This window comes from Lissotriton helveticus, chromosome 4_1 (genome assembly GCF_964261635.1).
Source record: "Lissotriton helveticus chromosome 4_1, aLisHel1.1, whole genome shotgun sequence".
Taxonomy (NCBI): domain Eukaryota; kingdom Metazoa; phylum Chordata; class Amphibia; order Caudata; family Salamandridae; genus Lissotriton; species Lissotriton helveticus.
The window spans coordinates 1355882375-1355905806 of NC_136063.1; positions in this window are offsets into that span (position 1 = coordinate 1355882375).

Sequence of the window (23432 nt, forward strand, 5' to 3'; positions counted from 1 at the left end):
TATGTTATTTGTGCCTACCACTTCAATCATTATTTGCCAATTTTTGTTATATATTCCGATTTCTTTCCCTTCAACTAATACTCCAGTTTTTCCCAGCGGAGATGCTCCATTACTATCTTAGCCTCTCTTTTTCTAAGCTGCCTTTCTCATTTCCATACCCTCAATTTTAGGCTCCTACGCTCATTATTAAACCAATGATTTATTTTCCCCACCTTCTCATGACTTCCTTTCTTAGATGCAGATCCTGACTTTTTGATACCCCTCAAACAGTGTATCACCTTCTCAATTACCTGTTTATACAGTGTTAGAACATTCTCACTATCCTCCAGTTTACTGAGGGACTTATAGTCAATCATCAGCTCATTAACCAGTTTCAGACTATCCTCGGTTATAAGGGTAGTTAAGGGACTGCAAAGGGACCATTCTATCTTTTTCCGATCCTTGATCTATCCTGGGAAATAATTGTAAAGGCCAATGATCACTCCCTTCACTTTACAGCAACTTCAAACCCTTCTACTCAGTAAAGTGGCAAGCATTTATGAAGGCATAGTCAATGGGCAGTTCTGGATACCTATGCGAATAGTCTTTCTCGCTGGTCAGTCGTTATCTACAAGTCCTTTGGCACAGATGAAACCCATAGATCCTTGGTACTTTACTAAATATATATCTCATACAGAACCACCTATTCCATTAAAAAAACTGTGAGCACCCGTGCCATGGTTAGTAGATCTTTAAACAGTTTATCACTGAAAGAGGGATCTAATTTATGAATAAAATCCCCTGGCATCATTGTCAACTGTGACACATTTGCTGTACAGATGAGCTCCAGATCTTCATCTTACAGTCTTATCTGTACTTCTAATCAGCTGTTGCCAATGGCTGAATGTATTTATTGATCACAGTATTTTGCCTTCTTGCCTGGGGGCCACTATAGACCTCTCTCTGGCTGGCTAAAAGCCACCTACTTTTCACTTTTAAATACTTTACTTTGTTGGCTATTTTTGATGATACAAAGGTTATCAACCCCCCCTGAAGGGTGTCCTGGGTTCATGCACACTGTCTCTTTGGTGAGCATATGAAAGCCATCTATTGGTTCAGGCGCCTCGCACAGCCAAGACTCCTGGAAGACATAATTTCATAGTTTCCGAGGATCTCTCTGAAGGTATCTTGATTTATCTATCTATTATATCCCCCTATATCCCACGTCAATATCTCTGGATGTGCGAGTACACCATTTTCTAATGTAGATCACTCAACCCACTGATTATGTTATCATCTCGTCTTATTGTCAGATAGGGATTCAAATTGGTTGCTCAATAGTCTGCATTTTACAGCATTTTCTATGGTTACTTGTAGACTACCCTTACGTCTATCAGTGTATATTCTTCTATGTTGATCCCCTGGTATACCATATTGTATTTGCTCTGGGCATAATCCTGCATTGTTAGTTAGTGCCCCAGTGTTCACAGGAGTACTCCCCTCTGTACCCACTTCATCATCTTGCACAAGTCTTTTCCCCTCCTTTTCCAATTCTTCCTCTGACCTTCCCACCACCTCTTTTACACATTCGGAATAGAAGAAGACCTTTGTCAACTTCTTCCTTCCAGGTTTGATGTAAAGCCTATTTGCCTTATGTCGCTGGATGTAACCTCCTCCAGGGTAGGGCATTTAACCAGTATTTGTAACAGGTGCGAATGATTCAGAGATTTTAGCTTCCTCAGGTGTTTTCTCCTTATCCTTCTCCCCATGGTTCCATAAATACCCATAGACTATCTCTGTTGATATACTTTCCTTTACTCCTCCTGCCTGTAGGTGCTCTATCCAACCATAGGCAATCTCTTTTCCTGGGTTGATCTGGGGAGGGCTCTCCCCTTTCTATTATACCAGGCAGCTCACTATTCACTCTACTACCCATTTTTTTGCAGCCCGCTCTTTTCTTTTCCCTCTCTTTTATGTGTCTTTAGGATTACGTACTTCCAAGCCAGGTGTTATTCTCCTCATGGCTTATTACCCTTATTCTACTCAAATTCCCACTGGATGCCTTTTTATTCCCTGTACCGTTTATCTGACGACTCTCAAGTTATAGGGCATCCATACACCGCCTTTTCGTCCAACTTTGTTTCATATCCCCTTTCTTTTTTCCCCATCTTCTGCATTTCCCATCTTGTCTTATAATGGAGTGAATACCTCATTGTTCTCCAGTACTACCCCCTCTTTATTACTAGTATTGGACACTTTGAAATATATTCCCTAGGGGAGTTTTGGTCCGGTGCATGTTTTTCCTCACCAGCATATACCTACTGATCTCTACTAGAGTAGACATACAATTATTATTTAATTTCAGCTCCTCCACGATCTTCTGTAGCTAAATTCTATCGGTTTTGCCCTGGCCATTATTCTCAATTAGGGCTTCTAATATTGCCTGCAGCGTTTTTTGCATTTAAAAACATCACCTATAGTAATGACGAGGCCAAGGATGGTGTCATATCTAGTGTCACCGATGACTGTGGGGTATCGGGGGAATAAGGCCTTCCTTTCTTGCCTAGTCTCTACTTGTTGCCACACTTCTCTATCTTCTGTGGGGATATCTATTCGACTAAGGTAAAGGCAAGGTGACGATGATAGCCTAGGGTCAGATAGAAACAATGCCCCTCCATTGGTACCCTATTCCTCCCCCAGTACTTTGTCCAAATCTGGTAGTATTTCAAGAACAATAGAGTCACTAATTAGACTCATTACATTCTTTTTGCCCACTTTCTGGTCATTACCTTGAGGACTTCCCGGTAGAGAAGGGTATTGTTGAGCATCAGGTTTCCTTTTCAAATATTTCCCCCCCCAAATTATTTTATAGACTGTCCCAGGGGTATTCCACTTGCTTCTTCCAAAGGGTGTGCCAGATTATCATCATACTGGATGTGGAATTCTCTTCTAGGGGGTCAGTGGAGTTACTTTCTACTAATTTACAATGGTGCACCTTTTTGCACTTTCTTGGTGGGGCATCTTTCTTCCCTTCTTAGCCCCTTTTGTTTTCCATTTCAGCAGCATTTCCCTTTATAGCCTCCTGGTCTATTACTGTGCCCGACAAGAGCCCCTCTGCCTTGGACCTTGGGATCTTCTCCTCTTATCCTTGTATCTCAATAAGCTGGGGTAACTCGAGGTTATAACTTTTCAATATATAAGGTCACCACCCTATCATTGAGCTTTGGGCAGACATGGCGGGACTGCAGGCTGCCCTTAGCCTAGCAGGGCCGCCTCCGCGACTCCAACGAGGGCTCACGCTCTGCGGCCATCAGCTAATGGCAGTCACTCTTGTGGATCCTCACTTTCCACTCTGTGGCGCAATGGTAAACGTGATGCCATCCCTTCCCAGGCATGAACTGTGTGGCAAGGGGGGGCTCCGATTGGCAGTCAAGTTCAGCCTCCAAATCCTTGGGTGGGTGTAAACTTGGAGCTGCAGCGGGTACTGCCCCACTACTTCACTCCCTCAATGTCACATCCTCAATCTGCGGCGAGCAGCACCAATGTCTGCGTCTCCTCTCTCACCACTGTCTAGTATTGTGTTGAGGGGGTGCTCAAGTGGACGAATTAGGAGAATTTGGAAAGCACACACTTCAGCCTCTTCAGTCCCAGTCTCCAAGACTTAGCGGCCACACAATCAGCCCCGCACAGTGACCTTGCTCTAGGCTGCTCTGTTCTGCCATAAACCAGAAGTCTCCTCCAAACCGGAACCCTCCAGGTAAATATGTTTCTTCCCAAATCCTGCTCAGATGCCAGTACGATGAGTTGGCTATAATGGAACCTTGCTGTCCGTAATGGGGCCTCCTATCTTCAGGCATTCAGGGCTTATCGAGTACATAGCCAGCCTCCCCACTCCTCCAACCATACGGGACAGTGCATCTGCTGTAGGGACACCGGAGGGCTTAAGCTGGGAACAATAGAAGCAGGCCGGCTGAGCCGCTAATAGGCGTGCCTGACGCATTACAACTAGCTGCCGCAGGAACACTGTGGTCCGTTCCGCGTTCCCCCTGCCCTGCTCCTGCAACTCCCCTAGTACCTGGAACTGGAGCGGGACTACGAGATCCTGACACTGACTACCACTTGGCCTCGACCTCGTCCCACAGCACAGCACAGAACAGACCAGCACAGCACAACCAGGCACAGCGGCCTCCACTTCCTCGCTTCTCACTCTCGATTTTCACCCAAAGGCAAGGTTTGGTTGTATCACTGAGCGAATTTATGATTCCAGTTCGTAGATTTGATTATTCGCTAATCTAGTAAATTGAGTAACTTTCTTGAACAACAGAAATAGGTTGCCATATATATATATATATATATATATATATATATGTTGACTCTGAATAATAAAAATGGGAGAAAGTAACACCAACGTGCCTACGAGTGCTGTTTTCCGAAAGAGGTCTTGAGGATCTGGAGGATTATGAGCTACATATATATATATATATATATATATATATATATATATATATATATATATATCCCAAGACTGCAACTCCTGCTACTTCCACAAAGGCGGCGAAGAAGGAGAAACAGACCACTTCAATAGGCAAGATATATTTATTTAACCTTCACATCCAGTACAGCTACGGCAGATGACGCGTTTCGGGCGAGAGCCCTTGATCACATGGAGACTGTCAGAATTTTCGTCATTTTAAATGCTGCTAGATATCCCGCCCATTTCACATGGTGCAAACACATGCAATCAAGCTAGAGGGCAGACTTACGGCATTTAGAAATTACATGCCGTACATTTCCAGTATTATATATAAAGCATTTAATCATAATAAATATATATAATAGAATAAAAAACGTCTACCATAAAATGCAATATATTTACAAAATTCCTGCTAAAGTGTGTTAATTTTGGTATATACATTTTTCATAATTCATCTTCAACTGAATAGTGTAAATTTTAACAGAGTCATAAATGCCTCTAACATGTATCAAACAAATTAACTGCTGGAATTATATCCGGTTAAATAAGAGAATACTGCAGATTATTGCATAGTGAATAGATTTTTTTTTAGGATGTACAAAACAATGCATAGCAGCCAAAAAGATAATATATGCAAAATAGTGCTAATAAGATCTCTAAATTTTAGAGAATTGTAAAGTGCTTAAGTATGAGACAATATGAAAATATAAATATCGATAAAACAATATAAAATTCATATTTTGTAAATGTTGTTAAATTAAAAACATTCAATCATACTGAAACATAGTGCAATAATGTGTTTTTTTCATTTTGATAAAAAAACGATCAAATTAGCATAACCTTGATATCATGCTGACGAGAAATTAAATTGGGGCTTCCAGTGAAATGCATTTAAAATATCTAACCTTAAAACAGAGTAAGAATTGTATTTTTTTGTGTTATTGTTGTGCCTAATAGAGTGAAAAATCAGATCCAAGAAATAGCTAAAACAATGAAACGACATGACGCAATGTACAATTTCTTTAAACGAATGGCCATCAAAGAAAAGTATACATATCTTCGGAATTATTAAGGCCATTCGGACATTTACTGTCGAATTCGAGGATTTGTTTGGTCTCTAGTTGTCTTAATAGCAATTCTCTGATGCCCCCTCTACATTGTTTAGGTACAGAGGCAACTACAAAATACTGCAAACAGTTTACGTTGTTATTGTGCACTTGCTTAAAATGGCGTGGCACTGGATAAGCGGGGTCACTATGTAAAATTGCATGCAAATGCTGCAGTATCGTCACATGCACCTGTAACTTCGTACTTCCGATATAATTCAGGTCACAGGTGCACGTGAGCACATAAACTGTGAATTCAGATTTACAGTTAAAACTTCCCACTATCCTATTTGCAGTAGAGCTAAAAGGTGTATGATATTCGTTTTTATTCACACCAAATTTGCATGCTCTGCAAGAAGAGCATTTGCGGAAACCAGGAATAGGTTTCAGCCAAGTCGAACTGGTTCTAATTTCTGGACTTGATTGATCCAGAATGGAACCCATATTCCTAGCTCTACTAAATGTGATAGTGGGAGTCAATGGCAAACTTGTCTTCAAAACTGGATCTGTCAGTAGAATTGCCCAATTTTTATTCATTATGGATCTGATCTTGTGTTCATTTTCACTATAGGCAGTTATAAGTCTTGGGCAGTGATTGTCTGGAGAGTCTATTACTGTAACAATACAGTCATGAGGTTGCGTATTGTCTTCCGAAATACTAGGCAATAAACTTTCTCTGGATCTTGTAGTAGCTTTAGACATGGCCACTTTGAGCATCTTGTCAGTGTAGCCGCGAACCTTGAGTCTCTGCAACAATTCTATCGCACATTTATCAAAGTCGCTATCTACACTGCAGATTCTTTTTAGGTGTAATAACTCCCGATAGGGGATGCTTGCAATCAGTTGTTTAGGATGGGAACTTGAAGCATGGAGCGTTACGTTTCCAGCTCTAAGCTTCCTAAACAAAGTAGATTCTACCTTGTTGTTTTTGATGTACAACTTGACATCCAAGAATTCTATATTGAACTTATCTATATGGGATGTGAAATGGAGGTTAAGATCATTTACATTGATTGCTTCAATGAAATCAAGTGCTTCTTCTTTACTCCCATTCCACACCATAAAGATGTCGTCGATGTACCTAAGGAAGCATTTGATATTTTTTTTATTTCAAGAGTTTTTATTAAGAAAATTTCCATTACAGTACAGTAGTGATGCTAGGGCAGTACATTGATTCTTGGCGCCTTCTTGGTTACATTAGGCTTACTGCTGCATAGGCTTGTTTCAGCTGTGGTTATGTAGAGCCCCAAGAAGAGGGTGGGTGGAGGAAAGGGGGTGAGAAGAGAGGAAAGGGGGAAGAGCTGAGGATCAGAGGGGCTGGGGGGGGCATGCTTGATTGTGGTCCTCTTGTAGTTTGTTGTTTGTGAGGCCTAGTGGTCAGTGCGCCTACGGAGGTTTGTGCGACCCCAATTGTGCACCTAGTGCGGCCCACATCTCAGTCCTAGCTGTGTGATTGAGCGAAACTTTTTCCGTGATGTTGTCCGCTCCTCCGAGGAAGGTGACCCAGTTGACCCATCCTTTGAAAGTGGCTTTGGCCGTGTTTTTCCAAGATGTTTTTTACCGCCGCAGTAAGTAGGAGGTCCACAAGGTCTCTGTCTTCCTTACTTCCTACGTCTGGTGCCATGAATGCCATGAATGCTGTGGCTAGTCCTACGAACCCTGGCTGTATGCTCCTCCCCACGACTGTGTTAATGAGGTCTCTCACCTTCCCCCAGAATGTTTTGACCCTAGGGCACGTGAAAATGAGATGTTCTAGGTCCCCTTTCCTTTTGTGTCAGTTTCAGCATGTATCACTCTCGCGTATACCAACTTCTGCTAATCTTGCTGGGGTCCAGAATGCTTTGTGTAGGAGCCAGTATTTTGTTTGGGCTAGCTGCGGTGTGATTTTGTCCTTTGTGGCTGACTCCCACAGCCACAAAGGACAAACACAGTCGTGTTTTTTCCACCTCACTGAAGTGTCTGCTATGCATTGTTTCCCAGAAGGATAATGTTTTGGAGTTTAGGTTGGGCGTTTTGGGGCTTAGAAGCTTGTATATGTGAGCTGTGTGGTGCTCGACCTTGTTGAGGTTGGCCAAGTAGTGTAGAATGTGAGGTGTCGTCTTAGTTAGGTTCGCTTTAGTTATGGCTGTCCTTATTTTGAGGAACGTGTAGAGGTCTGTGTCCGGAAGATTATGCGTTAGTTTTAGGGTGTTAAAAGTAAGTGGGGTGTTATTCTTTTCTAGTTGTGATGGAGTTGTGATTCCCTTCGTGATCCAGACCTCGTTGTTTAATGTTCGCCCTTTATATTGTATTCTTGTGTTGAACCATATTGACTCCCATTCGGTATTTCTGATACCTTGCTCCATCCGCTTGTCCACCCTTAGCAGGGCTGTTTTGGTGTTCATGATGATGGGATTGGTTGCTGCTGGGTGTTTGTTTGCTGTAAGCATCGCTATGGTGTTTAACCCGTCTAGGATGTTCTTTTCTAGCTCTAGCCACACTGGTGCGTAGTCTTGTGTTGGGGCGAGCCAAAAAATACCCTGCTTTGCCAGGCATGCCATTTGGAAGGTTTTGAAGTTTGTGATGTTCAGTCCTCCCAACTTTTTATTGAGTCGCATTTTCTGTAGGCTGATCCTGGGTTTCTTTCCTTTCCATACAAACTTGTTTATCATGTTGTTGAGCTTCTTATGGAAATCATCTGTCATTGTCAGTGGTAGCATGCTTAGTGTGTAGTTGACCATTGGTGTTATCATCATCTTTATTGTTTCCACTCTGCCCCACCAGCTGATGTATTTAGGGGACCACGAGTCTAGTCTCTCCTTAACCTTCTTTAGGGTGGTCTCTTCGTTGTGGTCAAGGGTTGTTCTCAAGTCTCTGCCGAAGAGGAGGCCCAGGTATTTCAGGGGTTTGGTTTGCTAGGCTAGCCCGAGGATCCTAAAACTGTTTTCGTTGTATGGACGTTCATGGGTTTGCATTCTGATTTATCCCTGTTCAGTTTATAGCCTGACGCTCGTGCATATTCTTCTATATTATCCATTAGTGCCGCGATGGAGGTGGTTGGTTCTTTTGTCGTGATTAGTACGTCGTCAGCGTACGCTGCCAGTTTCACTGTATTGTCTTTTATTTGGACTCTTCTTATGTTTGGGTTATTTCTTATCATGACCAGCAGCGGTTCTCGTGCCAGCAGGAACAGGGCAGGAGATAGCGGGCATCCCACCCTTGTCCCCCTTTCTAGTATAAATGGCTCCGATGAGCCCCCATTCACGACTACTCGGCCTTGGGTTCTTTATACAGTGCCATAACCATGTTCATGTACCTAAGCCGAATTTCTCCATGCATCGGTCAAGGAAGGGCCAGGAAACCCTGTCGAAGGCCTTTTCCGCGTCCAGCGCGATCATGACTGCCTGGTCAGTGCTCTGTGCCGTTTGGTTGATAAGGTGGCTGAGGAGTCTGGTGTTGTCTTGAAATAGCCTATTCTTAAGGTAGCCTACCTGTGAATTGTGGATAAGGTCGGGCAAGAGCCCGTTCAGTCTGGTTTCGAGGATTTTGGCGTAGATTTTGCAGTCTACGTTGATGAGCGAGATTGGCCGGTAGCTCTGCGGGTATTGAGGGTCTTTGCTTACTTTGGGGATGACTATGATATTAGCCTCAGCCATAGAGGCAGTCATTCTTCCCTCACGGATGCAGTGAGTGAAGACTTCTACTAGGGTGGATTTGAGCAGCTGTTGGAATTTCTTGTAGAAAGCTGCCGTGTAGCCATCAGGCCCCGGTGCTTTGTTTACCTTGAGTGCTGTTATTGCCATCTCTATCTCTGTTCCTGTGATGTCTCCTTCTAGTGTTTCTCTTTGTTCCGCCGTTAGCGTGGGTAGGCTAATTTTGCTTAGGAGGTCTTCCCCCGTCTGCTACTAGGTTCTTGTCTGCCTTGTACAGTTCCTCATAGAACTGTTTGAAGGCTTCCAAGATCCCCTTGTTGGTCGTTTGTGATTTGTTTGCTTTGTCTGTTATTGCAGCAATTGAGTGTTGTCTCTGTTTTTCTTTCAGGTATGAGGCTAACGCCTTCCCTGCTTTGTTGGCGGAGCAAAGGTTTATGGATTTGTACTTGTTGATCCATGTGCCAGCTCTTTCGCTTAGTATCTTGTTGAGCTCGTGTTTTTTCCTTGTTAGGTCTGTCAGTGTGTTTTTGTCAGTGAGGTTTGCACAGTGTCCTTTTTCTAGGTCTCTGATCTGTTCCTTTAGCTCTGCTATTTTCTTGTTTCTTCCCTTGTTCATTCTGGCTTTGATGTTTATTAGTTTGCCTCTTAGTGTTGCTTTTAGGGCGTCCCAGAGGGTGCCTTTGTTAACTTCTGTGTTGTCATTGAAGGTTAGGTATTCCTTAATGGTTCCTTCAATTTCTGTTATATTCTCTGGGTGTTGCAGGATATCACTGTTGAGTCTCCATCTGCGGGTCGGCGTGTCGTTGTGTCTGCCACTTATTGAAAGGGAGATGTGTGCATGGTCTGAGATGGTGATTGGGGCTATTTCTGTTTGGTCAATCAGGTGTGTGTGTGAGGCTGACATTAGTATGTAATCTATTCTGCTGTATGAGTTGTGTAGGTGCGAGTAGAAGGTGTATTCCCTGGCAGCTGGATGTTGCAGCCTCCAAGGGTCCCTGAGTTGTAGTTTGGTGCATATGTTCCTAAGGATGTTTAGGTTCTGCGAGTCGTGGCTAGGTCTATATTGATGTCTGTCAGTGGCCTGATCTAGTACTTGGTTCATGTCTCCTGCCAGCAGAAGGAGGTCCTCCTGCGGAAGATCGCCTTGTTTGGTCTCTACACTATTCCAGAATTCATTATCATCTGAGTTAGGCCCATATATGTTGGCAACGTGAATCATCTCTTCCCCTCTCTTTAAGCTTGTCACAAGGAGTCTACCATCGTTGTCTGCATAGCTGTCCTGTAGTGTCGGGTTCGCTCTTTTGCTTACTAGTGTGATGACCCCTCTTTTCTTCTGTATGGCAGGTGAGCAGAAGACCTCGCCTATCCACTTTGCCTTGAGCCGTTGTGCATCCTCCTCCGAGATTCTAGTCTCTTGGAGGACATACACGTCTCCTTTCAGTTTCACCAGGTATTCTAGAGTCTTCCTACGTTTTATTGGGTGGTTGAGGCCTTTCACATTAAGGGACACCACCATAAGATTCGAGTTTAATTGACCTTGTGTTGGGGCTGTCATGACTGTTTTTTGTTTTCGCTGTTTCGCTTGATGTGATCTGGTTCTTCTGTCTCTGTTGTCTGCCGCTCATCTGACCCCCCCATAGGATTGTGCCCAGATTTGTCGACTAAGAGGTTTTGGGCTGTGTGCTTGGCCTGTGATATTCCCCCCTGGGTGAGAAGTGGGTGTGGATAGGAAAGTAAAGATAGAAAAGGCATGGAAACAAAGAAGTGCATATATCTGTACTGGAATTAACTCCCCATCCTCCTCTCCCCCCCTCCCTCCCCCACCCCCGTGTTTAGAACTGTAGACGTGCGACAGCAAGGGCCCTCCCTCCCCCCACCCCCGAGTTCAGTGCTTTCTTGGCCCATCTATATCAGTTACGCAACGTGCGTTGCAGCGCATCGCCGTCCCACAATGGTGCCAGCATTCGCAGTGTACATAACAATGCGGATAAAGGATATGGGTACATCTTCTTGTGTCTTCCTGGGTGTTTCTGCATCAAACGAGGTAGTCTGTTGGTCATGAGGTAATGGGGTTGATGCGTTCTGTGCGTTCGGTTGGCCTTCTATGAGAGTTGGCCTGAGGTAGATCTTGGTTGTGATTGCCTTGATCGTTCATCAGTCAATGCAGGACAGTTATTTGGTTGAGTCAGCATTCCTCTCCTCCTGCTTCTGCTGCGTCTGACGAGGCTCTTCTTTTGGGTACTCCTGGACTTTGCGCTTCCATGTCTACTGGGTCTGGGCCTCTTAGGTATCTCCTTAGTTCACTGGGCTCATCAAAAATCCGAGCGCCACGTCTGTCTGTGATCTTCATTCTCGCTGGACCTGCGAAACTGAAGGTGATGCTGTCTTTCCGTAGTTTGTCCCTCAGGGCCAGGAACCCTTTCCTTGTTTCCACCGTGTGTCGAGAGAAGTCTTGCGTTATGACAATCTTCTGGCCATTCACTTTCACGCTTTGCCCTTTCCTGGCAAAGGCGAAGATAGCTTCTGTGTGGTTGGCATGGAGCGGCTTGCATATGATTGGCCTAGGTCCTCTACTCTGTGGGGTTTTTGTTGCTGGGACTCTGTAGGCCTTGTCTACTTCAAATGGCCTGTCGAAGTTCAGACCTGTAAGCTTTGGCAGGAGGTCTTCTAGTAGGGCTGCGCACGAGCCTAGGGTGTCTTATTCTCCCTCTGGCACGCCCAAGAGCCTTATGTTCCCCTTCCTGCTCCGGTCGTCCTGTTCTGCCAACAGTTTCTGCAGATTGTAGGTTGTTTTGGCAGCTTGTCCCAGGTCTCTTTGTGCTCTGTGGGTGGAGTCTTCTAGGTCGCTAACCCTTTTTTCCACAGCGTCGGTTCTGCAGTTTGTCTTGGATTGGTCCGCTCTTATAGCTGCCAGCTCAAGTTGCATGTTATCAATTGTCTTTTTCGTGGCTTTGGCTAGTTTGTTCCCTTCGTTGATTTTCTTTAGGAGTGTATCTAGTGTCGTCTCGTTTTTGTTATTGTTCTTAATCTTGGTTGGCGATTCCGAAAGGTCCTTCCTAATCTTTTTGATGTCGTTGGTGTTCTTATCATCTCGTCCTGCCATGGTGTCGAAACCTCTTCTGGCCAGATAGGTGTGCAACCTGTCGTCTCTTTGTTGTTTGGTTGGGTTGCCTTTTGTCGCTTTTTCTGTGGTTTCCTTGTGCGTGGGTGTTGTATCCACGCGGAATCTGCTTGGCCACCTGACTGTCCTGGTCCTAGTCTTCGCCCCCACCAGCTCTGAGGACTTTTCATGCCTTTGTCTGGGCGGATTGGGCCCCCTTCTTGTTAGCGTTCACCACGTGTTGTTACCGCTGTTTTGGCTAGATGCATATGTGTGCTCGGGGCCTGCAATTGACCTTTTTCGCTTGCGCCGCTGCTCGTCCGCCAGCTGTTCCACTGGGTGAAGTAGCACAGCCCACCGTACCTCTCCTGCATGCTTGGTTCTGCTCAGTGGGGAGGTACGGCGTTTTCTTGCAACTTGCCTCTTGCTTGTGGCTCTACCAGTTCCTGCCCTGTTAATGACCTTCTTGGTCTTGATTCCGCTGCTGCGCTCGATATGCTGCTTCCGGTAGACTTATGACCTCGGCCTGTCTGGTATCGCTCTCCAGTGCCTGCCGTTGTTGTCTTCAGTGACTGTGGTAAAATGGCCTGTGATGTTCGCGTCTGTTTTTAACATCCGGACATCTGAACTAAGATGGCCGCCCCCTGTATAGTTCCGGTTTCGTTTCGTTTCCGCGCCAGTAGGGTCTTGCTCGTGGCAGCGTGGTGGGTAATCTTTATGCGGAGTGCTGGGGGTTTCCCCTGTGACCGCTCTTTGTCTGCCTCTTGTTTCCGCTGTACCTTTGAGCTCTCGTTTGCCGCGTTTGCTGCAGGTCCGCCTGTCACAAAATGGCCGCTCCTGGTGTGGGTTTCGGTTTCGCCCGCTAGCTTCTGTTATTGTTCTGCTTTGGGGGGTGCTCGCCTTGTTAAGTGTGCTTGGCCTGGGTGTTGTCTGGGCCGGAGGGTTTTATTCGGGGTTGCTTTTTGTGCTTTCCGAAGGCTCGCGGATTCTGTAGTCAGCGTGCGCCCCTTCCGCTGCTTCACCCGTCTGTAAATGGCTGCGCCTGGTGAGGCTTTCAGTTTCTTTAGCGCTTTCTTTTTCGGCTTAAGGGTGCACCCTAGCACAGTGCTCAGCTCGGCTGCACTTACCAGCTCGTTCACTGTCTTCCGCTGCTGCATGGTTACCACTGGTCCTCTACTGGGCTGCTGGTGTGCTGCTCCATACGGCTCCGTGTGCCGCCATCTTGCGCTCCTCCTCTCGGCGCTCGCCTTTTCTTTACTTTCTCGCTCGTTGCACCCTTCCGACCCGGAATGGTTCTTCCTTTATGTGCCTTGAAACTTCAGACACCTTCCCTCGTTCTTTTTTTCTTGGGTTTTGGGCCGATTCGCCGCTATATTTGCCGTTAGTTACTCGGGGTGGTGATGGCTCCGGACTTAGGCGTCTATCCTCCTTGCCATCCAAACCACGCCCCCGGAAGCATTTGATATTTTTATCAAAGATTTCATTGTGCTCTTTTTTCAATACCTGTTCCTCCCACTAGCCCACGTGCAAGCACGCGTAACTGGGGGAGAAACAGGCTCCCAAGGCCACGCCCCTAAGTTGTCTAAACAGATCTTTGCCGGAAAGGAAGAAATTGTTGTTGAGACACCAATCCATTAAACTGATAATAGCTTTGTTATGTTGGTAAAATTTGCTAGATCTTTGGTCTAAAAAGAATTTGACTGCTTTTAGGCCTGCACTATGATTGATACTCGTGTATAACGATTCTGTGTCAAGTGCGATTAATAGCATTTCATCAGACCACAGAAGATTTCTTGTTTTAGATTAAAAAAAACAGTGTCTTTGATATAACTAGGCAACAGTTTGACCAGATCTTGCAAAAAGAAATATATATATTGGCCAACTTGTTCAGCCACGCTTCGCATAGCAGAAATAATTGGTCTACCTGGAATGGGAGAAACAACTTTATTAATTTTCGGTATTAAATACAAAACAGGCAGTACTGGACTATCATTATTCATAAATTTAAATTCATCTTGCGAGATAAGTCCTTCCCTGTGCCATTGCATTAGCTGTTTTTTCAGAATATCAGTTGCTTTGTTATAGTTCCTATAGTTGGTTATCTCATAACAAGCAGAGTCATTTAGTTGTCTCTTAGCCTCTCTGATATAATCCTCTTTAGGCCAGATAAATTGTGAACAGATATATATATGGGTTCGTGTCCGTATCTGCAGTCTAGAGGAAGCCTGCGTCGTACTGGATTATCCCTGGAATATATATATTGCCATCAGTGATGTCATTTGAGATGTCATCAGTGATGTCATCAGTGATGTCACTGACCATGTCATGAATGATGTAATATGTGACATCATCAGCAGTGGATTGCGGGCGCGCGAGTTATAGTGAGTACAACTAACAATAACTGGGGAATTTCAATGGTTTTGTATGAGTAAAATGCCCAGCCAACTATAACTGGTGTGAAACCTATGGTTTTTTCAGTGAATTTTAAAGGTTTTTTAAATGCTGATTCCTAACTATAACGAGTGTGAAACCTATGGGGCCTTATTTACGAGCCCCTTGCGCCTCCGGAACGTCACTTTTGGTGATGTTCCGGTGGCGCAGAAGGCAGGACTAAGCCACTTTTTGTGGCGTAATCCTGCTTCATAAATATCAGTCCCTTTAACGCGGTGTCCTGCGTTAAAGGGGCGTGCAAAGGGCGCTGCTGGGGGCGTTCCCAGCAGCATCCATGGACTTGAGTAATTTATAGCATCCTCAAAGTCAGTCTTTCAAAAATTCCAAAGTATAGGACATGATAATCCAAATCCAAATGTTTCTCAAGAAAAGTCATAAACCGTGTCCGTGGGTCATATCTGCCCAAACGCCGATATTCCGAACGATTGAAAATTACTTTTCTTGAGAAACATTTGCATTTGGATTATCATGTCCTATACTTTGGAATTTTTGAATGACTGACTTTGAGGATGCTATAAATTACTCAAGTCTGCCCGAATTGTGTGGGTAAAATTGATACCTAGTCACTTTGAATAAGAATGTACTTACGACTCGTCTAACATTTGGAAAAATATCTAGTTATATGACAACAGGATACCGACATAACTTGTAGGAAATAAGAACGCCCTGAAGAAGTTCTGTTGTACAGAACGAAATGCGTCGGCTGGCTGCGGTACATAAACTTAAGGAAAATAAAAGCATTTGAATATACACCAAGATTCATCGCTTCAATAAGGACACTAAGTGATATGATTTGATTGGACTTGTTGTGCAAGTGGTGCTGTGCCAAACTTTGGAATATTCTCCACTACTCTCTACTACTCACTCTCTACTACTCCACTACTCTCTAATACTCACTCTCTACTGCTCATTCTCTACTACTCTACTACTCTCTACTACTCTCTCTCTACTACTCACTCCCTACTACTCACTATCTACTACTCTCTACTACTCACTCTCTACTACTCACTCTTTACTACTCACTCTCTACTACTCTCTACTACTCACTCTCTACTTCTCACTCTCTACTACTCTCTACTACTCACTCTCTACTAATCTCTCTCTACTACTCTCTACTACTCACTCTACTACTCACTCTACTACTCACTCTCTAGTACTCACTCTCTACTACTCTCTCTGTAATAAGGACTCTAAGTGATATGATTTGATTGGACTTGTTGTGCAAGTGGTGCTGTGCCAAACTTTGGAATATTCTCCACTACTCTCTACTACTCACTCTCTACTACTCCACTACTCTCTAATACTCACTCTCTACTACTCATTCTCTACTACTCTACTACTCTCTACTACTCTCTCTCTACTACTCACTCCCTACTACTCACTATCTAAAACTCTCTACTACTCTCTACTCTCTACTACTCACTCTCTACTACTCTCTCTGTACTACTCACTCTTTACTAATCACTCTCTACTACTCTCTACCACTCACTCTCTACTTCTCACTCTCTACTACTCTCTACTACTCACTCTCTACTACTCTCTCTCTACTGCCCTCTACTACTCACTCTCTACTACTCACTCTACCACTCACTCTACTACTCACTCTCTACTACTCACTCTCTACTACTCTCTACTACTCACTCTGTACTACTCTCTCTGTACTACTCTCTACTACTCACTCTACTACTCACTCTCTACTACTCTCTCTCTGCTACTCACTCTCCACTACTCACTCTCCACTACTCACTCTCTACTACTCACTCTCTACTACTCACTCTCTACTACTCTCTACTACTCACTCTTTACTACTCTCTACTACTCACTCTCTACTGCTCTCTACTACTCACGCTACTATTTACTCTCTACTACTCTCTACTACTCACTCTCTACTACTCACTCTCTACTACTCACTCTCTACTACTCTCTACTATTCACTCTACTACTCTCTACTACTCACTCTCTGCTACTCTCTCTACTGCTCTTTACTACTCTCTACTACTCACTCTCTACTCTCTATTACTCACTCTCTACTCTCTACCTCTCTACCTCTCTCTACTTCTCTCTCTACTAGTCTCTACCTCTCTACCTCTACCTCCCTCTCTACCTCTACACCTCTACCTCTACCTCTACACCTGTACCTCTCTACCTCTCTCTACACGCACACAAATACACATATATATGCATTTATATATATGTATGTGTATATATATATATATTCACTGAAAAAACCATAGGTTATAGACCATATATAGTTAGGAATTAGCATTAAAAAAACCTCACACAAAACCATTGAAATTCCATATATAGTTAGTAGTACTAACTATATATCGCGCACCCGCAATCCACTGCTGATCATGTCACATATTACATCATTCATGACATGGTCAGTGACATCACTGATGACATCTCAAATGACATCACTGATGACATCACTGATGACATCATCCAGTGACTGTGTGTTTCTGTAAAGTTTAAATATGTTTTACATATTGAAGAATGAGTAGATGTATAAGTGTCTGGATGAAGGATTTAGTAGGTGCGTGACTGACTGTATGAGTGAGTGATTAAATGTGTCTCACTGAGTGCATGGGTTAGTGACTAAACTGTCTTAATTTGTGCATCATTATGTATGTTGTTCTGTAAACTGCTGCATGTGTTGATCAGTAGCTATATGAGTAACTATATGGGTTATTGATTGATTGTCCAAGTATTTGTATGGGAGACTGAGTGTGTGTGTGGCTGGCTGGGAGATGTGTGACTCTGTGCAGATCAATGTGTACTTGTATCAATGATTGTATAAGAGAGTAAGTATGTGTTAGTATATGTTTGAAAATGTAAGGTACTCTATGTTTAACTGTATAGATTAGAAAATGGAAGTGTGATTGATTATTTACAGGACTGACTAGGTGTGTGAGTAACTCCATGGATGAGTGGCAGAGTGTGAGTGTCTGTATAGGTGTATGAGTGCATATGATAGTGTTGTAAAGATGAGTGATTGTATGTATGAATGATTGTATGGGTGAATGAGTGAATGTGTGTGTAGACATAGGAATCAGTGAGTGCGTATGTAGTAACTAGTATTGGTGTGTCAATGGTTTAAAAAATTATATTCTGTATTTAACACTGGGTGTAACAGAGGTTATATTAAAGTGTGAGGAGATGCATTGTATTGTCACATGAATGATATCATCAGTGATGTGACCATTGATGTCAAATGAGATGTCATCAGTGATGTCATCAGTGATGTCATTTGAGATGTCATCAGTGATGTCATCAGTGATGTCACTGACCATGTCATGAATGATGTAATATGTGACATGATCAGCAGTGGATTGCGGGTGTGCGATATATAGTTAGTACTACTAACTATATATGGAATTTCAATGGTTTTGTGTGAGTAAAAAAAGGTTTTTTTAATGCTAATTCCTAACTATATATGGTCTATAACCTATGGTTTTTTCAGTGAATTTTCAAGGTTTTGTAAATGCTAATTCCTAACTATATATGGTCTATAACCTATGGTTTTTTCAGTGAATTTCATTGGTTTTTTAAAAGCTAATATCTGTAGCTGTAAAATGTATTCTTCTTTAAATCAAAAAATATATTTTATATGTTTATTAATAATTTTTTTGAAAATATTTTTTTTTTGTTCGCTCCCGGTTCGCGAACCGGGAAGCTTCCCGTTAGCTCAATTTGATGCCGCGACCCGGTCCGCGAACCGGTAAACATTCCGTTTGCGCAACTGCCGCGTTAGAAATCAACATCGTGACGCGTCGCGGAAGCGCGACGTATCACGTTGTCGCGTAATGCGTCTTATGACGCGCCGCGTTAGCGCACCCGGAAGTGCTCCGGTACGCGAACTGAGACGCGAAGCGCAGCTCCCCGGAAGCGATCCGGGGCGCGTCGCGAAAGCGCGACGTATCGCGTTGCCGCGTAATGCGTCTTTTGACGCGCCGCGTTAGCGCACCCGGAAGTGCTCCGGAGCGTGAACCGGAAGCGATCCGGGGCGCGTTCCGCAGCGCGTAACATAAGCGTAACAGGTCATGTGACTTGTTAATAAAACTTTTCATTGGTTCATTTCACTTTTGGTTTCCTAATGATGTAAGGCTAGGTCAGGTGACCTAAAAATAACACTTTTCATTGGTTTAGAACTATTTTTTTCCCAAATGATGAAAGCCCCCACCTTTTTCTCACTCTGACTTTCAACTTTGTGAAAGGAAGACCTATTTTGCTCAGTGGAAAATGGCTTCACTAGTAGCTGCAGCTGGTGGACCCCCACCACCACCACCACCTCCTCATAGGAAGAGAGGACCACCTCCACAGTTCCTTGCCAACACAGAGGAGGAAGAGGATCAAGAAGAGGAAGAGGAAATACAGACACCACAGTTTTTACAAGAGGAGCCCCGGGTATCCCATCATAAAAATAGTTTCATTTGGCAGTTTTTTTCTTTTCCTGAAGGACAGAAAAAAGGTAATGCTCGGTATGTGACGTGCCTCATATGCAAAGAGGACTTATCTAGAGGCACAGATAAGAAGTATAGTTACGGCAACTATACTATGCACCGTCACATGCAGAGGTGGCATCTATTAAATTACAGCCGGGCAGAGATGCGTGACCTGCAGGACAACCCACCAACTCCTGTGGCCAGGACATCAACACAGATATCTCTGTCGGGGCCAGAGGCACGGGAAACAGTGCCAAACATACAGGAAAACTTTGTCCACATGAAGATTGTCTGTATATATTGCGGTACCTTACTCTCATGTGCCAATATGAGCATTAACTTAGTAAACAGAGCATTTGAAAATCACAAGTGCTCTAAACGCCCCAAAAAATAATTTTTTTTTTGCTCCTGTTGAGCCCTTTCCAATGCCTGTTTTTTGTTGTTTCCCCTCCAAAAAAACCAAAAAAAACATAAAATTGTTCGAAAAATACAAAAAAAACAAAAAATGTTCAGAAAATTAAAAAAAATATATAAAACAACAAAAACATAAAAAAAAAGTTCTTTTCAGAACTACCTCCCCTTTATAAAAAAATTGCTAGAATGTTTAGCACTCTGGCAACCTCTATTTCTTTTGGTTCGCTTCCCCGTTCGCTCCCCGGTACGCGAACCGGGAGCGAACTCAAAAAATGTAAAAAAAAAAAAAGAAGAGTAAGTATAAGGGAAGTAAACAGAGAGTAATGCTAAAAGAAAGACAGCTATAGGGAGTAAACCAGAGATACTGTTTAATAGATTTATTTACCGAAGAAAAGATGGAAGAGGGTATAATTGTGGAAAACAAAATAGATAAGGAAGTGAAAGAAAAAAAGGAGAGTAGAATAACAAAGAAGAGTTTCTTAGAGAATGTGAGTGAATGTTCAAAATAAGATTAAAACATGTGGAATAACAGAGAGAAAAAACAGAAAGCAGAAAAGAAGAAGTAACAGAAAAAGAATAATTGAAACAGCAAAGAAATGTAAATAACATAGGGCCATATTATCAACATAGGCAATAAAAGTTTTGCAGCTTTTATCGGCAGAAATGTGTCGCTAAAGCCGCTTTTGCGGCAGAAAACTGCCGCTAAAACCACTTTTGCAGCAGTTTTCTGCCGATAAAAACAGCAATAATTTTATTGGCTGTGTTCATAATATGCCCCTTAGTGTGCTTCAACTACACAGAGAAAGCATAATGAACAAGTAGTGAAAGAGTGATCAGTCAAAGACACTAAGAGTAATAGAGACGGAGTGAGTGAACAAGAGTGAGGAACTATGAGAAGAGAGGGACTGAGAAAAGGAGTGGAAGGAGTAGAGTAAGTAGGTAATAGAGAAAGGAATGAGGGAAGTAGCAAAGGCAGGAAACTGAGGGTTAAAGAAATGAAGCTGTGGAACTAATAGTAGGTGAATGTGATAGAAATGTAACGAAAAGAGTACAAAACATTTACCTTATAATTGTCGTTAACTTACTCACTTGTTATTTTTATACTTTCAATCTGTGAAAGAGATAACAAACATTTGAAAAATATTAAAACATGTATTTAAAAATTAGAAAAGACAAGGGAAAAGATTGAAGGACAAACAGTTTTTCAACAACTTTGACACTTACAGAAGCTTCTGCTTCTCCAGGCCCCCTACACAGTCCTAAAGATATACATTTTAAACTAACAGTATCTTGATGCAGAGAAGTGAGGCCTATCTTGGAACATGGTGCATCTTTTGCACTGCTGTTGTCTCACAAAAGTGACGCAATGGCAGCGCAAAAGAGGTGCACAATCATCATAAAACTGTTCCTAACATTTTAAATGATTGTTTCAGGATGGCAATAAGGTGTGTCCTATCCAGACGTTTGTTTCAGGTGAGGCCTACTCAGGGTTGCAGATCAAATTTAGACTTGTTCAAGAGTACAGAGGAGATAATACATGTGCAGGCCAACCAATAAAGTTCAGACTTCCTCTGTTTCCCTGGACAGGCCTAAACTTCATCTGCACAATGTGATTCGTAATGTTAGGAAACACAGGTAATGTATTTGAAAAACGTGCAATTTCTTTTGCTCATTTCACAATCACATCACTTGTGTTTCCTTTGGTTAGGTATCTCATTGTGCAGATGTAGTCCAGCATATGAAAGAGTACGCACTGCATGCAACAACTTTGACACTTACTGAAGCCTCAGCTTCTCCATACCCCCTACACAGTCCTAATTATATACATTTTAAACTGACGGTATCTTGCTGGAAATGAACTGAGGCCTATCTTGCAACATGGTGCATCTTTTACACAAAAGTGACGGAACAGCGGCGTAAAAGAGGCACACAGCCTTCATAAAACTGCCCTTAACATTTTAAATAATTGTTTCTAGATGCTGATAAGGTGTAACCTATCCACAGATTTGTTTCAGGTAAGTCCTACTCAGGGTTGCAGATGAAATTTAGGATTGTTGAAGAGTATAGAGGAGATAATACATGTGCAGGCCTACTAACGAAGTGAGTCATGTCCACTGCACTCTTGAACAAATGTCAGACCTCCTCTGTCTCCTGGAACAGGCCTAAACCTCATCTACACAATGTGATGTGTAATGTTAGGAAACACAGGTAATATAATTGAAAAACGTGCAATTTTTTTTGCTCATTCCACAATCACATCACCTGTGTTTCCTTTGCTTAGGTATCTCATTGTGGAAATGTAGTCTATCATATGAAAGACTACGTAGAATGTGAGCACTGTATGCAACAACTTTGACACTTACAGAAGCCTCACCTTCTCCATGCCTCCTACACAGTTCTACATGTACATCATAAATACAAACAGTACAGAATTAATTATACATGTTAAATGGTTTATTTTTGCTGTTCTCAGAATGTATCAAATTTCACTAAAAACAGTGACTTGAAGGTATTCATCATATAACAGCGGGGGAAAAAAAACACAATCAAAATGATTGTGTTTAAAAAACCCATATAACATAACCAATCAGAAATCAGAACTCCTCAAAAGTAACTTACTTTCCATGACGTCGAAGGATGTCCTATGAACAGCTTACACTCGGTTGTGCTGTTTTTATTTTCAGCCCGCCACTTTCTGAAAGAAAACCTCCATCGTTTTGAAAAATATGTTACATACAATAAATGACTTCTCGCTCTCTACCACACGTTTCCACAAGGCCAAATCATGTAAGAGCCATTTATAACTCTTGGAATTCTTGTAAGCAAATCCCGTCATTTTGTATTTCCGCAACTTTCAGAAAGAAAACGTTCAAGATCACTTTCACAATCCTTGACTAGTAATATCTTACCCTTCTTGCTCACTCATGTTCTACATTTCCTATGACACTGATACTGCTTACTATGAAGCAGACTTACACTACCTCTATGACTACTACAATTATTTAATTCTCTACATCACTTTTAATCACAAAGCAATATAAAACAGTAGACAGCATTGCAGACTTACATTCCGTCTACTCCATGTTTTGATTGGCTGCTTGAATTAGCTTATAAAAAGAAACAGTTTTTCTGAACTCATTCGAAGTGCAGTTATTTTTCCATGACGTCAAGTGTTATGGTAAGAACTTATGTCTCTGTACTACACTTATCCTCAAGGCCAAATCGTGTAGGAGCCATTAGAACCTCTTGAAATTCCTCAGAGCACATCCCGAGATTCTTTCCCTAAAATTTTGGTTTTAAAAACACCAGGTAAGAATTTTTAAGGTCATACGGCAATTTTTTTTTGAAAATTAAAACAGAATCGTTGCAGAATGACCAGCCATTTCTAGACTTTAAATAAGCTGTGTAATGTCCTGATGTTATTGAAGGACCGTCATGATATATAATTGCTGCAGTTACAAAAGTCCTTCCTGATATTGACAACTGCGAAGCCACAATTTTTTTTATTAAAGTTGTCAATTTTGTTCCATCAGGCCTACATCGTTGGAACATTAAAATGACATACTGGCCATATGTTCGTATAAATAATGTTGACATCATTTCAGATTTACATTGGCTACACTCCATGTTGTGATCATCTGCTTTTACTAGTTTATTAAAGGAGACTGATTTACTGTCTGGCAAAGTTAAATATATAAATCTTTCTGAGTCTACACTAGTAGTACTTGATACCCTACAGTTCTCGCAGTCATGCTGCCATTGATAAGAAAGCCCAAACAGGTGATCTACATCTACACCTTCAGCATGCAATACATCAAGCATATACATTAA